At 38.2% G+C, this 10,484-nt stretch overlaps 1 long non-coding RNA gene across 14 annotated transcripts; it reads right to left on the reverse strand.

The window, feature by feature from the left end:
• Positions 1-811: 811 nt before the first annotated feature.
• On the reverse strand, positions 812-9,833 carry LOC126959061 (uncharacterized). Of its 14 annotated transcripts, none has more exons than XR_007727452.1 (4): positions 7,833-9,833; positions 7,525-7,664; positions 7,301-7,468; positions 812-7,244 (listed from the first exon to the last, which is right to left on the reverse strand). It is a non-coding gene; the product is annotated as an uncharacterized LOC126959061 (long non-coding RNA). The 14 variants fall into 14 exon arrangements; XR_007727449.1 differs by having other exon boundaries at positions 7,525-7,692; XR_007727446.1 differs by having other exon boundaries at positions 7,525-7,720.
• Positions 9,834-10,484: the final 651 nt, after the last annotated feature.

Below are 10,484 nucleotides of genomic sequence, written 5' to 3' on the forward strand. Positions count from 1 at the left end.
TTTCTGGTATAGATTAAGATGATTACATGGCTTCCTCCTCCCCTCTTTTTATTTTTTTAGGAGATGGAGTTTTGCTCTGTCACCCAGACTGAAGTGCGGTGGTGCGATTATAGCTCACTTCAGCCTCGAAATCCTGGGTTCAAGTGATCTTCCCGCCTCAGCCTCCTGAGTAGTTGGGACCACAAGTACACACTATCGTGCCCAGCTTTTTCCCCCTTTCATGTTAGTGCAGTGAACTATGTTTATAGATTTAATATTAAATCATCCTTACATATCTGAAATAAACTCAAATTGGTCATACCTTTTGTATACTTTGTTAGATTTGAGCTGCTTGTATTTATTTAGGATTATTGCATCTATATCAGTGAGTAAAGTGAGCTGATAATTTTTTTATAATGTCTTTGCCACCTGTAAAACTAAGCTGTAAAACCATTTGATCCTAATTTTTTTGTGTGAATATTGTTAACCATTGCTTCAATCTCTTTAATCACGATAGTCTATTTTTTAAAACATTTCCGTTATAATTTTTATATTTTTTCAGAAGTTTTGTATTGTTTTATTATATTCTACAATTTAGTCAATTTTTTTGTGTTTTTAATTTACATGCATATTCTAACTATATTTATAAAAATGAGGCCTTGTAGTTTTTAAGTTTTATACAAAATGAGTTTTGTGGTTTTTATCAGTTGTTTTTAAAGCTTTCCGTATATTATGAATAGCTTCCCTGGTCTTCTTCAACACTGAAAATAATTTCACATTATGAAGAAATAAATTTAACATCCATTCATTTCAGAGCTAGATATTCTTTTAATACCTTGAGTGCCAGGAGAAGCCCCAGCGATAAACACATTGTATCTGTTCTTTTATAGTTTCATATGTATTATGCTTTTGAAATTTTTCTTTCAACTTAACTGTTTAACTTGTTATTCTGCATTATTGAATCACCAGTTTAAAATATTTTGAAGCTATTTTGTTAAGTACATACATGTTTAAAACAGAGATATCAACTTGGTGTGTTGAATGACCTTTTCTCTCTAATAATATGAAAAAGAATAGGACTTAGGACCATAAGCACTAATAGGGTTGGAAGGGATCACTACATAATGAGAAAAGGTTGGTGTTTGACATATCTTTTTCCATCCTTATAGTTTCAACTTTTGCATGTTCATATTTTTTTGGCTGTAGGTTTCCTTCATTTACATATATTGACAGTACTAATGTATTTGAACCTGGTTAGTGGATAATGGATCTGCCCAGATTCTTGTGGATCCTTTTCAGCCATTTTTGCTCAGCCCCTGAGCAAAACACACTGTCAGTGTGTTTTTTATTTCCAACAGCAATCACTTGCCACTGTTTAAAATAACCGTCTCAGTCTCCTAGTCCCCCAGACCCTCTGGGGGTACCCAGGAAGCCTTCATCAGTGAATGATGGGGGTGAGAACACGGAAGCCATACACACACACTCCAGAGTTGCTCTTCCAGGTCACCCGGAAGCCACCACTGCATGTTCATGAGGTGCCTTGCTTCGCCTCATTCCTGTCTATGTTCTGTTTCTTCCACTCCATTACCAGTTTCCCCTGGGAGCATTTCTTTAGTAAAACATTTATACAAGTATTCTCTTCTTACAGTGTGCTTTTGGGGAATCTCAAGATCCATTTTTACAATCTTAGTTTACTATTTTAGTTCTCTTCCATTTTTTCCATCATTTAATTTGTCTTGCTTTTTTGCTGGGGGGGGACGGGGATATTGACATCTACATCTCTTTCACTCCCAGGAAATAAAGAATCTTAGTACACTTTCAAACAACTCCAACTCCTCACTCTTTATGTTGGTAATGTTGGTTTAAAATTCAGAGTTATGTAAATACATTTTTGTCTTTTTCTTTAATCTTGCCTTTTAGAGAAAGCAATAAATTTTACCGAAGAATGAAAAACCCAGTTCCTTCCTCTATGGCCTGCAGTGTCTCGGGGATTTTTTCTCTCCACTTATATAAGTATTTCACCCCTAAATATTCCCAAATCAGATTTCCATGTAGTAAACTTCCTGAGGCCTTCTATGCCTGAGAATATCTCATCATGTCTCTGAATTTGAATGACAATTTGTCTGGATATAAAATTCCAGATTCTAAGTTACCAATGTGTTGAAAATCCCACTTTGTTGTCTTTTGCATCGAGTTGATAGCAAAAGAGATCTGATATCGATGCGATTCTTGGGCTTGTGATTAGTTTTGTCTCTGAAGCCTTCACATTTTTCTTTGCCTTTGTTATTAAGTCATTACAAAGAGTCTGGTTGTGTTTTCCTTCTCTCGTCTCTTGGACACTCTCTATGAGTTCTTTGAAACAGAAGTCTTTCATTTTTATTTAATCTGGGAAAACTTATCTCCATTATTTCTTCAACTACTTCTTTATCTCCATTTATATTTTCTTTTTGAGACACCTATTATCTGAGTACTACCACCTCTATTCCACTCCATATCTTTTTGGTTTTGTATACAATATTTTTTGTGTCTTTTCCCTTTGCAGAGATTTTTTCAATTTGTCTTCTGATTAATTAATTCAATCCTCCGACACATCCATTCTGCCACTCATCCAATGACAGTATTCTTTAAGTATTATTTTTGATACCTCATATTCTGCTTAGTTCATTTTAGTAGTTTACTTGTTCTTGTTTAATGTTACTAATTTTGTCCCTTATCTCATTTAGTATATTTATTGGCCTAATTTAACTTCTTTGTCCTCTTAACGTTTTTGTGTTGGACAGAATCTAAAGTTGAGCATGTTACCTTCAGTTTGGAAACAGCCCCTCAAATGATTTATTTCTGTGTAAGTGCATGAACCTTTGAAGCTTCAGAGAATCCGCCGGGCTATGTGGAAGGTAAGAGCCCCAGCTTGCCTGAACCCTAGAGTGGGAGGTGAACATGCCCAGAGAGGAGGCCCTGAACGCTACAAATTACAATCACTGCCCACAATCAGAGAGCTTTATCCCTGTCCCCAGCAAGAAGCACAATTGGTTTTCTTATAGTCTTTCTACAGATGTTTGTCTTTCTTTTCACTACTGTAGTTGTAATCCTTGCTTCTCCTTCCCGCCATTGTTTATTGATAGCTCTGCCACAGTGTGGTCCAAAGAACATCTGCATTAAAGTCTCCTTTGGGTGCTTATTAAAAATGCAATTTCCTGGTCTGCTTCAAGCCTATTAATCCAAGCTCTCTAAGCGGAGCCAGGGAAACTGAATGTTAACAAACTATCCAGGAGAGTCACCCAGGTATTAACAATTCAAAATTGTTGTTAGTCCTTACTGTTATTTTTGCCCTTTAGCAGCCTTATTAAGGGAGTTGGAGAACGCCTAAAGTAGGACTAAACTTAAACTGTACGACTTCAACGAGATTTTAATGTATGATTGATATCATTGGTTTATGCTATGCCTAGACCTCATTAATACAAATCAACAGGGATGAGTCTAGTGTATTTCTTCCAAGGGTCCAAATGACTTCAATAATCTTAAATTAAAAAAAAAAAATCTGAAAGCCCACTAGTCCTCATCACGTGCCCTCTTAGCAAACACGTATTGATAGAAAAATAAGGAAAGTCCCTCTTCACACGTGCCCACTTCCCCTTTGACCTTTGTCATGTTTGAAATAGCACAAAAGCCCTCACTGAAAGCTGAGCAGATATCAGTGCCTTGCTTCCTGTACAGCCTGCAGAATCTTGAGTTAAATAGACCTCGTTTCTCTATAAATTACCCAGCCTCAGGTATTTGTAGCAACACAAAATGGACTCAGATAGAAAGTGTGGATTATTTTGTGTTGATGACTCATACTTTCTAGTGAAAGAATATGGCCAATCAAATGCTATCAAAGGTTATAAAGCTGAACTGTAATAAGGAAGCTTAGAGTATCTAGGAAGCTGTTTCTGTGGCAGAAGAGTCCTTTGTTCATGATCCAGAAAGCAGCAGCCTATATTCATTTCAAGAATTTTTCCAGCAGCATTATTCATTATATTCAAAAATAGGAGAAAACTGAAATGCCCATCAGCAGTAGAAAGAATACATTATAGTATATTAGCATTATATAGCAATGAGAATAAACTCACTGTAGCTCCATGCTACCAAAAGAATACATCTCAAAAACATAATTGAATGAAAGAAGGTGGACACAAAAGAATACATGCTATATGACTCCTATTACATAATGTTCAAAAAAACAAGGAAAACTCAACTATAGTGTTTAGGAATTCAAACCTAGATGGCAAAAGTATAAAGAAATGTAGGGAAATGCTTTTCATAAATGTCTCCTCTAGGGAAAACAGAGGATTAAGTCAAGCTCATCCATCACTCCATACTGGCCCTTCCTCGCCAGTGATCTCACCTGTTTATTCCAGCAAGGGAGCTGGAGAAACTGTGCTTGTGCTACATCAACAATTCTCAGTGAATGTCTTATTGACTGGGAAAGCAATGTGGGCCCTACTTTTCTTTCTTTCATTTCGTAAAGCCATGTCTGACGAGCATGAAGGAGTCCTCCATTTCTTAAGTAACTGACAGCACAGGTTTGATGTCAGCAATCAAAGATCTGCCAGGCCTTGCTTATCATGCGTCACCTCTGTTGCCACATGTGTCCCAGGGATCGATTGAATGTGACTATGAGTAGCTGTCCATGCACATCATTTAGTGTCACTTCTAGGACTTGGGGGTTCCTCACTTACAGTCCTCTTCTGTATCATTTATTTACACACTCAGTAAATAATCATGAACACCTACCTTATGCCAGGCAGTATTCTGGGTGCTAAATGTATAGTAGCAGAAAAGAAAAAGTTTATGTTTTCATAGAACTTTCAATTCAGTATATGAGATGGAAAGGTGGACTGTGCCTGTAGTCCCAGCTACCCAGGAGGCTGAAGTGAGAGGACTGCTTGAGCCCAGGAATTTGAGACCAGCCTGGACAACATAGTGAGACCCTGTCTCTATTAAGGTTTTTTAAAATTACTGATATAATTTAAGGTAGTGGTGACTACTAGAAAAAATGTACCAGGGGAAAAAAATAGAAGCAAAAGCACATGGGGGAAATACGACTTTGATATGTAGAGGCCAGGAAAAGCTTCTCTGAAGAGGTAAACACAAACTTGAAGGATGTACTGTCACAGAGAGATGAAAGTTTTCCATAATTTCCTTGCATATACTATGGTGTGACTTCATGTTTTCACCCACGTCTGTTAGGCTCCTCAGATAAACTGCTTTTTTTTTTTTTTTTGAAACCAGATCTAAAGACCATGTACATTCTTTGTAGTCCCTGAATTAAGTATTACCCAAAACCATAGCTCATGGGCCACCTACCTGTTAACTTAAAGTCTATGTATGCCTTCACTCTACAACGGCAGGCTTGAGTAGCTGGGACAGAGACCACATGACCCAGAAAGCCTAAAACGTTTATTCTCTGGCCCTTTACAGCAACAGTCCTCAAACTTTTGGCACTAGGGACTGGTTTCCTAGAAGACAATTTTTCCACCTCCTGGGGGTGAGGGATGGCTTCAGGACGATTCAAGTGCATTACACTTATTGTGCACTTTATTTCTATTATTACATTGTAACATATAATGAAATAATTATACAGCTCACCATAATGTAGAATCAGTGGGAGCCCTGAGCTTGTTTTCCTGAAACTAGATGGTTCCATCTGGGGGTGATGGGAGACAGTGACAGATCGTCAGGCATTAGATTCTCATGAGTGTGCAGCCTAGATCCTTTGCATGTGCAGTTCACAATAGGGTTTGTGTTCTATGAGAATGTCATGCTGTCACTGATCTGACAGGAGGCGGAGCTCAGTAATGTGAGTGACAGGGAGCAGCTGTAAATACAGATGAAGCTTGATTCACTTGCCTGCCCTCACCTCCTGCTGTGCGGCAATTTCCAACAGGCCATGACTGGGGTTGGGGACCCCTGCTTTACAGGAAATAATGTGCTGATCCCTGGTTTAGATAATTGATTTTCAAATTTCATTCTATATAAAACCATTAGTTTTCTTCTAACCACTCCTTTAGCTGCATTTGACTGGTTTTAATATGATATACTGCATTATCGTTTGACTCAAACTCTTTTCTAAGATTCGAAGATTCGCTGTAACTTATCCTTTTACCAACGGGTTATTTAGAAGTGTGCTGCTTAATTGCTAAGCTATTGGAGATTTGTCTACTTACCTTTCTGGTCTTGATTTTCAGTTTAAATTCACTGTGATGTGGTCAGAGAACACAGTCTAAATGCTATCAATCATTTGAAAAAATTTTAGCACTTAAATTAGGGGCCAGCATACAATATGCTTTGGTAACTGTTCCCTGTGTAAATAAAAAGAAAATCTGATCTGGAACTGTTAACTGTGGTATTTTACATAGTCAACTTTATTACTTTAATGAATCATGTTCAAATATTTTATATTCCTGTTGATTCTTTGACTGCTGTTTTAATACTGAGGTGTGTGTGAAAATCTCCAACTATTATTATATGATTTTGATGTTTCCTCATCTAATTCTGTTACATTTTGAAATATAAATTTTGAAGCTATTAGGTGCATATAGGTGAAATATTACATACAGAATATTTTATGATTTTTCTGTTTAATTGACAGTTTTATTATTACAAAATGTTCTTGTGTTCTCCTAGTGATTTTTCTTGCTTTAAAGTCTACTAACCTGATATTACATAATAACTTTCTTATAGCTATTGTTTGCATGTTGTAACTTCTTCTATCCTTTTACTCTCCATTTCACTGTGTTCTTATATTTAAACTGCCTTTCTTATCAATAGCACATAGTTGAGTCTTGTTTTTGTATCCAGTGTGACAATCTGTCTTTAATTGAAATATTTAGTTATACATATACAATATAACAATAAAATAGATGGATTTATATCTGCAGTCTTGCTATTTATTTTCTATGAACTCCATCTAGTTTTATTTCATATTTTTTATCTTCTGCCTTCTTTTGAATAATCAGCTTTTTTGCTATTCTGTTATTCTCCTCTATTAGCTATTCTGGAATATTTTAATAATTAGCTAGAGATTCAATACAAACTCCTCATGTACTACAGTCTACCTCAAGTTCCTCATGTACTACAGTCTACCTTAAGCTCCTCATGTACTACAGTCTACCTTAAGCTCCTCCTGTACTACAGTCTACCTTAAGCTCCTCCTGTACTACAGTCTACCTTAAGCTCCTCCTGTACTACAGTCTACCTTAAGCTCCTCATGTACTACAGTCTACCTTAAACTCTTCATGTACTACAGTCTACCTTAAGCTCCTCCTGTACTACAGTCTACCTTAAGCTCCTCCTGTACTACAGTCTACCTTAAGCTCCTCCTGTACTACAGTCTACCTTAAGCTCCTCCTGTACTACAGTCTACCTTAAGCTCCTCCTGTACTACAGTCTACCTTAAGCTCCTCCTGTACTACAGTCTACCTTAAGCTCCTCATGTACTACAGTCTACCTTAAGCTCCTCCTGTACTACAGTCTACCTTAAACTCTTCATGTACTACAGTCTACCTTAAGCTCCTCCTGTACTACAGTCTACCTTAAGCTCCTCCTGTACTACAGTCTACCTTAAGCTCCTCCTGTACTACAGTCTACCTTAAGCTCCTCCTGTACTACAGTCTACCTTAAGCTCCTCCTGTACTACAGTCTACCTTAAGCTCCTCCTGTACTACAGTCTACCTTAAGCTCCTCCTGTACTACAGTCTACCTTAAGCTCCTCCTGTACTACAGTCTACCTTAAGCTCCTCCTGTACTACAGTCTACCTTAAGCTCCTCATGTACTACAGTCTACCTTAAGCTCCTCATGTACTACAGTCTACCTTAAACTCTTCATGTACTACAGTCTACCTTACCCTAGTTGTTTTTGCCGCCTCCTGAGGGTGCAAGAACCTTACAACACATGTAATCAATTCACTGTCTTCAGTCTTTGTGCTATTGCTGGCATGTATTTTTACTTCTGCATGTTATGTATTTCAAATACATCATAATTATTTTTAAGTTATTTGTTTATATTTTTCAGATATATTTATCCAATCCAGTGCTCTTTATTTCTCTTTCTTGCAGTTTTATGCTTTCATCTGGGATAACTTTCTTTCAGCCTGAAGAGTCTATTTAAAAATTTTTTCTAGAAAAAATCTGCTGACCATGACTATTTTCAACTTTTTTTGTCTAAAACATTTCTATTTTAAATTTATTTATGAAGAATATTTTATCTGAGTATAAAATGTCAGGTTGGCTGCTTTTTCTCTTTCAGGTTTCAGAGATGCCATTCGATTTTCTCCTGGCACTGGTAATTTCTGATAAAGAGTCAGCTGTTAAGTTTTACTGTTGGTCCTGTAAAGGTTATGTGTCTAATTTCTCTGAGTATATTTAGGGTCATCTCCTTCTCTTTGGTTTTCAGCAGTCTGACTGTGGTGTGCTTCAGTGAGGTTTTCTTTTACTCTACCTAAGATTCACCAGTCTTCAGTCTGTGAGTTGATAGCATTCAACAAAAGAAAAGAACAGCAGCTACCATTGAAATTTCCACCTGATTAGACTTAGATAATCCACACTGTCATTCTCTAATATCCATCTGATGTTTGCACAAGCCAAACAAACAAGTTAAGTGGGAGAGGTAGTAGAACTCAACACCCCTATATCTTCCCAATTTTTGGTGGTGGCACTAAACCACTAATATTCCCCTTGAGGCATGGTCTTGCTTTTGGTTTATTTTTTTCGAATAGAGGACTAGGTTCATAGGTTTATATCATGAGAGCCCCTCATTCTATGGGTCAGTGGAACAATTGAGGATCTTGTCAGATAACAAGTACGTCTATTACAACTCACATTCAGGATCCGGAGAACTAACAGGATGGCCCATGGACTTACTGGACCCATTAAGAAATGATGTCAACTGATGTTCACAAGCCCTTATCAGGCTCGAAGGACCAGAGTGTCTTTATGGTTGCCAGGAACTACTACATGTTAGCTCAGTGGCAGCCCCCCCAAATCCCTGAAGGGCCTGGATATTTCCTTTCCCTGGGTGAACAGTCATTCTGCCAAATGACCACATAGCTCCTTCAGGAGGGCTGGAAGGAGAACAGACAGCATGAACTTGGTGGGTTATCCTCAACTGTACCCAGACTCTCCTTCATTCACATGACTCTGTGTCTATGAGCTGACTGAGGGTTGGGATTTGGCAAGGGCTGTGAATCTCCATTGAAGTGGTTTAAGTCAAACTCTAGTTAAGTTTACTCAGAACTAGAATTGTACTAATCGAAAAGGACACAGTAAACTGCTTACCTATTTCAGTCCTTGGGACTTCATGACTGTTTTGCCTCTGTCAAAGATTCCTATAGGCCAAACTATGCAGATTTCTACTCTAGCTCTTTTGTGCAAGATTTCACCTCCTAAGTTAGACTGGCCTTCTTAATGACTTGAACCACAATCTCTTAAATCAAAATCTTTCCTTCAAAAGCCACTTTAGTCCAGTTGACTACAAAAGATCACTTAACTGTTTGGTCACCATGTGCCACGGACCACTGTCCCACGGTCAGCACTATTTAGATACTTACTGTTTTCAAATCCACTTCAGACACTAGTCCCAGATTTCTATTTCTTTAAGGATCTTTTGGCATCAATTCTGTATCAATAATACTTCTTGGTTGGAGACAACAGAATCCATAGTAACTAGTCTAGGCAGGAATGTCAGATGATCCTAGATGACCCTTATGCTCAAGTATTTGCCAGAAGGACACAGAGGACTCAGAAAAGCTATTATACTCACAGTTATAGTTTATTACAGCAAATGGACACAGATTAAAATCAGCAAAGGGAAAAGGTACATGAAACTAGGTCCAAGCTTCCAGATATCTTCTCTGCTGGAGTCACACAGAGATACACTTAATCATCTCTGCAATACTGTGTAACACATATGAAGTAGCTTCCTGTTTGGCAATACTTCATAAGTTCTGCCATTATTTGAAGATAACCCTCACCTTGGTGTCCAGGGTTTTCACAGGTATTAGTGGTCAGTCACATAGGCATATAGTACCTGTGTGACTTCTATTCCAGCCACCACCGCAAACCTCTCCTCTCCCTGCTGGCTCCTAAATCAAAAACAGGCATTTACCATAAATCACTTTGTTAGGATGAACTTATCTGGTCAAACTGATACAGCATGACCCACAGCCTCAGGTATATATAAGTCTCTTACCAGGCAGAATATTTCAGGGTCTCGGAGGTTAGTCAGGGGCTAGTCAAGGACCAATCCTGAAGGCAGGCCTTTTTTTTTTTTTTAAGACAGAGTCTCGCTCTGTCACCCAGGCTGGAGTGCAGTGGCGCGATCTCGGTCCACTGCAAGCTCTGCCTCCCGGGTTCACGCCATTCTCCTGCCTCAGCCTCCCGAGTAGCTGGGACTACAGGCACCCGCCACCACACCTGGATAATATTTTGTATTTTTAGTAGAGATGGGGTTTCACCGTGTTAGCCAG

Source organism: Macaca thibetana, chromosome 7, assembly GCF_024542745.1.
Source record: "Macaca thibetana thibetana isolate TM-01 chromosome 7, ASM2454274v1, whole genome shotgun sequence".
Taxonomy (NCBI): Eukaryota; Metazoa; Chordata; class Mammalia; order Primates; family Cercopithecidae; genus Macaca; species Macaca thibetana.